Source organism: Labeo rohita, unplaced genomic scaffold, assembly GCF_022985175.1.
Source record: "Labeo rohita strain BAU-BD-2019 unplaced genomic scaffold, IGBB_LRoh.1.0 scaffold_491, whole genome shotgun sequence".
NCBI classification, from domain to species: domain Eukaryota; kingdom Metazoa; phylum Chordata; class Actinopteri; order Cypriniformes; family Cyprinidae; genus Labeo; species Labeo rohita.
Window position 1 is genome coordinate 45,880 of NW_026129412.1, and position 6,479 is coordinate 52,358.

Sequence of the window (6,479 nt, forward strand, 5' to 3'; positions counted from 1 at the left end):
AAAAGTCTGGCCTCCTCCCAAGTCTCATTAAAAATCATCCTAACCACCTCTTGTGCTGTTTACTCCTCCTTTGCCATGTGTTTTTTTTTTTTTTATTATTATTATTTTTTTTTTAATTATTTTATGCAATCCAAAAGCGCTCTGTATCTCTCCATTCAAATTCTTTTTTCCAACTCTTCTGGAAATCTGAAAAATGCTTCCCCGCTTATATTTGAAAAAGCAAAACAGGCAGAGCTTATTCTATTCTAATGACATGCAATGATAAGCCTTTCTAAACTGATTGTCCAAAAAAAAAAGAGTTATAAAAATAGAAGTTATTAAAAAAAAACATTATAATTTGTTTTTGATTCACAACATCAGTCGAGTGTAAAATAACTTCCTTATGTGATCTGATGTGGATTCTTGTCACAAAATGAGGCAGACAATACTCATATTCAATGTATGTCGATTAGCAATAGCTTATGAAAATGCACGAGATGGCTTGAAGATCACAGATAAAGCATATATTATTGTAGACGAGTGTTTATTGTCCATACATTTCATCATTCAAAACGTTTAACGTTATATATTGTTTTTATCAAGTCACAGCAATAGCGATGCCTTCATCCATATTAGAAAAGCTGGAACAGAACGGAATCAGTGATACTTCTTTGAGGCAAATGTGACTTTACTGCACGAGGGCGCCCTCTGGCGTCCAGTATGAATGAAACCCATTCTATTTTGCGTAAAAATCGAAAATATAAAACCTATTAAATATAAAAGTATTTTGTTAATTTGTTGCAAAAAAAAACAAAAAAAAAACAAAAAAAACACACACACACTGAAGTAGTAAGATATCAGAACCGAACTGAAAAACATAGCTAAAAACCAAGGTATGTATTGAACCGTGGACTAACTGTATTGTTGCAACTCTACTGTAAATGGTTGAAGAGGGTTAATACAGTGCCATCTGTACAAGAATAAAATTCAACATAGACCTATACTATTTAAAGTGGGTCTATATACAATTTTATCAGTGTTTTTGATAAACATGACTCAATATAACACTGGAACTATAGTAAAAGACTTTTTATTTGTGCGCATTAGTGGAACTGAAAGTGTCAGATTAAACAGGAACACACATCATTGTCATCATGTGGTGAATTCGACCAGTCATAAAACAGCTGTGTTGTCATGAGAGCTTCTGCAGTCACTATGGAGAAACTGCGCTGGCAAAGTTAGCCAGCTGCTCTTCAATCTCTCTCTTTTTACTTTGATGCCACACTGTAAAAAATAAAAAGTTGAGTTAACTTAAAAAATTGAGTTAATCTGCTGCAAAGCAATTTTGAGTTTACTCAACTTTAAAGGAGGGAAGTTGTGCCAACTCATATAAAAGTTCAGTGAACTTCAGTGAAGTTGAGTGAACTACCAGTCAGAGTTGGCACAACTTAGTTCTTGAAGTTCAGTAAACTCAAAAAAGCTTTGCAGCTGGTTAACTTAAAATTGTAAGTTGACTCAACTTAAAATATTAAGGTAACCAGCTGCAAAGCTTTTTTGAGTTTACTGAACTTCAAGAACTAAGTTGTGCCAGTAATTTTTTGCTTGAAGTTCAGTAACCTCAAAAAAGCTTTGCAGCCGGTTGCTTTAGTATTTTAACCCAACTCAACTGCATTTTTTACTATTTAACTGTATAACTTTAAATCTTACATCCAGACTCTAAGCCACATTGTATGCTCCTCCACATCCTTTAAGAATACAAATGCATGCAGTATGAACAATACTGTAAATATAACACAAACAAGATTTTGTCATCATTACAGAAAGTATTTATTGGCATTTTGCAAAATGAACACAATTTAGCTTTTCTCCACAAAAACTATGATGCAACTAGGATGTGACTATTTACAATAAAAACACTCTTAAACAAAAAACACACACTTAAAAATTATTTTTTTTAAGTGCCAGAAAAATGTAACATTAAAAATATTAAAATTCTGCAGCCTTAAGTAAAGTTTTAAATCAAAAGTCACAAAAAAACTTTTATATAATTTAAAGGAAGCTAAACTTTACCGTCATTTTAAACGTTCATCTTGCTCCATCTATTATTTTGGCGCATCCATAATGCAACAAACACACTGGATCAAGAAGCAAAATATTTCAACTATTAACACAACACTTAAAGGAATAATTCAACCAAAATTATTCTGAAAATTTATCATTTACTCACTCCCATGTTGTTCTAAACCGTTGTTCACACTCAACACAAATTAAAATATTTAAATGAAATTTGAGAGACTTCTATCCCTGTATTGAAAGGCTGTTCACCCAAAACTTCAAAGCGTTCATGAAGAGATCATAAATAATTAAATAAATATATAAGTTAATATGAATTGAGCAGTTTAAGTCTCCTGAGGAGACGCAATTGTAGGGATGCATGAAATAGGATTTAGAAAATAGTACATTTGAAAATAGTTTATTTTCATTAATATTAGTATATTTATACCTTTGATACTAGTTTTACTTATTAATATTATTTACATATATTATCTGTTAACATTTTTGTTTTTCCTATAATGTATTTTAGCCTGTATTAGGGTTTTACACACTCACACAAAAACTAAACAAAACAGCATGTAGTTTCAGTTAGGTACTTTTATTTTTTTAATTGACATGAGCTTGAAGCAAAAATGAAAATGCTCTAAAAACAGTTATTGGCTAAATACAAATAATAAATGACAGTTGACAATGAAGATGAAAAAAAAATACATCAGAAAGTAAAAATAGAAATAGAAAAATGACAAAATTTCCAGGAATAATGTATCTTCAGGATCCTCTGTGATGCCTTTAAGCCCATCAATGTGGTGTGATTGAGTGGCAGTTTCTCTGCAGACGATGAGGTTGTGAATATGATGCATCTGAAATACACAGTTGAGTTTACAGTTAAAGAGTGTCCATGTGTTTATGTAAAAACAATTATGCTTATGAAGGCCATAAGCAAAAATTGACATAAGCAGTATGCCCTTCAAAGTATTAAAAAAAGAAAAATATTGGGATAGTTTTATATAGCTTTAACACTTTAACACTCAAGTAATAATTTTAAGAAAAATCTAACAATAAATAAACTCATTACCTCTATTACTTAGTGGAGAAGAGAGTATCCTTAACCGAACAGAGCTGGTCACACAAAAAAGAACCTAAAAAAAAAGAAAAAGACATTATTGGCAATGGGAAACAAGTTACAATATGAAAGTTAAAATTGTATAGACATTGTAAGAAAGAACAATTTAAAAAAAAAAAAAAAAACTAAACTCGGTTCTAAATAGACCTTTAAAGAACTATCTTTTTAGAGTGTACTTATAATGCAGTGCTAATTGACATAGCTTTTAAGCTATCATTGTATAGAAAACTAAAATATAATACTTTTTTTTTTTTTTTTTAATACATGTTATATAAGGCTCAAACTCACAGCACTTGCAGAGATGGAGCAGCATTTAGTGTGAAATGCGTGATGTGTAATGTGATCACGTCTCTTCAGAAGACTTTGTTTAGACCATTCGATTCTTATGTATTTGTTTTACAATCTCTTTATGAACATTTTGAAGCATCAGAATTTTAGGTGAATAGTTTTTCAGTGAATGGACAGAAATATCTCAGGTTTCATTAAAAATATCTTCATTTGTGTATTAAAGATGAACAAATGTCTTATGGGTTTGGATCGACATGGCGGTGAGTAAATGATGACAGAATTTTCATTTTTTTGGATGATCTAAATTTAAGCCAAAGAGGACAGCAACAGCAGTGGTAAGGCCATGTATATATTCCAACACAATCTGCGTCTCTAGTACTACATCCTAGGCACCTTTAGGTTTGAATGGATGACAACATCATCTTCCAGTAATAGTTAAGATGCTCATCTTCATCCCCTTGGTGTGGACATCCTCTGGCTTTGTGTCCTGCAGTAAAAAAAAAAAAAAAAAAAAAAAAAAAAAATTATATTTCCTACTAAATATTGACATTAAATGTTTAAAACATAACAATAATAATAATAATAAAATTCTGGATAACGACTAGTTTTTACCAGTACAGAAATAAGTCAGAAATAATACAAAAAATACATGTATAAAAAAATTTGCATATTTACACTGTATGGAATAAACTGACTCTTATTGAAGCTGCTAAATTTGTTCAGTCAAGAGGAGTGAGTGTTGTCTTAGCTTTTTATTTATTTATTTATTTTTAATTTTTTTTTTTTAACATTAACGGAACAAATATCAGCAGGTTTATGAGACTAACGTTAATGCACGGATCAAATTTACACAGGCGATTTTATCTCAGCCGTTGACTCTCATTTCAGACCTACAAGTGATTGTTTATGTAAATGATCACATTTTGACATAACTTTGTGTATTTGACAATTTAAGCGAACTAAGCTGCTACAGAGAGATGAATTTGTGATCGCATATTTTCTGCACGCTTCGGTTGTGTGTCAATAAGCACGTTTATCATCTTACACGTCTTGCACTTTCACATATATGCACCAGTATCGCGGCATCACAAAAAAAAAACAAAAAAAACAGCAAGGGTGTGCCAGATAAACTAGTAAGTTATATCGCCTAGCACAACGAAATACAACACATAATTAACCTCTATCTGGTTAATTATACACTCGTTTAATCGACATAAACATTTGAACTGTATCTATAAAAATATATCTGTATACATACCTTGCAAATGCTAACGTTAGCTGATCGTGCTTGGGAAAAACAAAGCTAGCTAACTAGTTAGCCGCCAGACTTCATTCAACAATGTTTATTCTTTCTTTAAAGAACATTTACAAACCTAACTGTGTAGTTTATTTGGCTTACTTTCTATATTAAATCTGTGTAGAAAGAACTTGCCTTAAAAGAAGACATCCACTCCCTTTGCCGTCGTTGTTTATGTTTGAAGCAGTAAACTCTGTGTATAGTTCAACGACGGCACTTTGCGCATGCGCAATAATGTCAAGTTGACCGCTCAAATGAAGAAATTAAAATACTGAGTTTACTCAACTTTCTTATTTGTGTTCATTGGGAAAAATATAGTACACATTGAGTTAACTTGTTTTTATGTGTAAACTCAACATTTTGCTTAAAAATGTGTCCACTTGACTTACATTTTTAAACTGAGTGAACAATTTGCAAGTTGGAGTTTTTACAGTGCATACGTCACAGTGACATGACTTAGCGTTGGCACTGTCTCAGGTCAGACAAAATAGGCTTGTTTGAGATGAGCATATTCTGTGCAGAACCAATCACCGGTGATCACCGCAAGATGCATGCTGGTTAGAAATGTGTCCGAGTTACATCCGCCTTGCTCTGATGTCATGATGACGTGTGCCAAAAAAACTCTCGCGACAGCGAGGCGGCTGTGTCGGATTGAGCAGTCGGGCGCAGTAGCTCTCCACCGACTGGAAACGCCTGGATGACGACACAGATTAATGCTCATTGGTTCAGACAACCGTGATGTTGCCGTTCTTTTCTAAAATGTATAAAAAAAATCTAATATCATGTGGATATGTGTTTAAATTATGCATCTCTGCGTGAGATATATGGTTGTTGTTATATTTCTATAAAAATCTAAAATACACGTTTCTATTAAAGTAAAAGTGAATGATAAATATGCCTTTTGTATGGAATTAAATAGCAAGCACTTTGAGTGTCTTGTTCATCATATTTATTTTCATATAAAAATAACAGAGCTGAAATTATATCATGTTTATCAGCAACACAGCAAGTAAATTAAGGATAAACTATTTCAACCTGTTTTCCATCAATGTCAAATGCTATGTTCCTTATATTTTGTAGAGAATTGAATTGAATCGTGCTTCATTTTCTCCTCTGCAGGTTTTTGTGTCCTGCTGCAGATGAAGCCTGTCAGTATGTAAATAGAGTTCTGGGTGAAAACCTGTTACTCCTGAGAGAACTGAATCTGAATGAACATAAACTAGGACATTCTGGATTGAAGAAACTTGCTGCTGTACTGCAGGACAAACACTGTAAACTCAACACACTGATGTAAGTTTTATTGTGAACTTGCTGCTGAGTGTGTTTTATGCATCTTTTACTGGAGAGTGCTTACTGAACAATCAGCGGATGTTTTTGTAATGTCAACATTGTTGAGTAAATACTGTTCTCTTAATGCAGTCTGAATAACAGCGATATCACAGAAAAAGATTGTTGGTTTCTGACTGAAGCTTTCAATTCAAATCCTTCAAACCTGACAGAGCTGAATCTGAGTGGGACTAAACTCAGAAACTCAGGAATAAAGATCTTCTCTACTCTGTTTAAGAATGAACAGTGTAAACTGAAAAAGCTGAAGTAAGTAATTTAGTCAATGTGTAAAACAGCACAGCTACAACAAAACTGATGTTATAATTTATTATATTACATTACATTTATCTTCTTCTTCTTTTTTTTTTTTTTTCTCCTTTACAGGTTTAATTCCATCTGTATTACTGAAGA

At 32.3% G+C, this 6,479-nt stretch overlaps 1 pseudogene; it reads left to right on the forward strand.

Annotated features, from left to right (window-relative positions):
* The window catches only part of LOC127160915 (uncharacterized), a 51,046-nt pseudogene extending 44,569 nt beyond the window's left edge, over positions 1-6,477 (forward strand).
* The last annotated feature ends 2 nt before the right edge of the window (positions 6,478-6,479 follow it).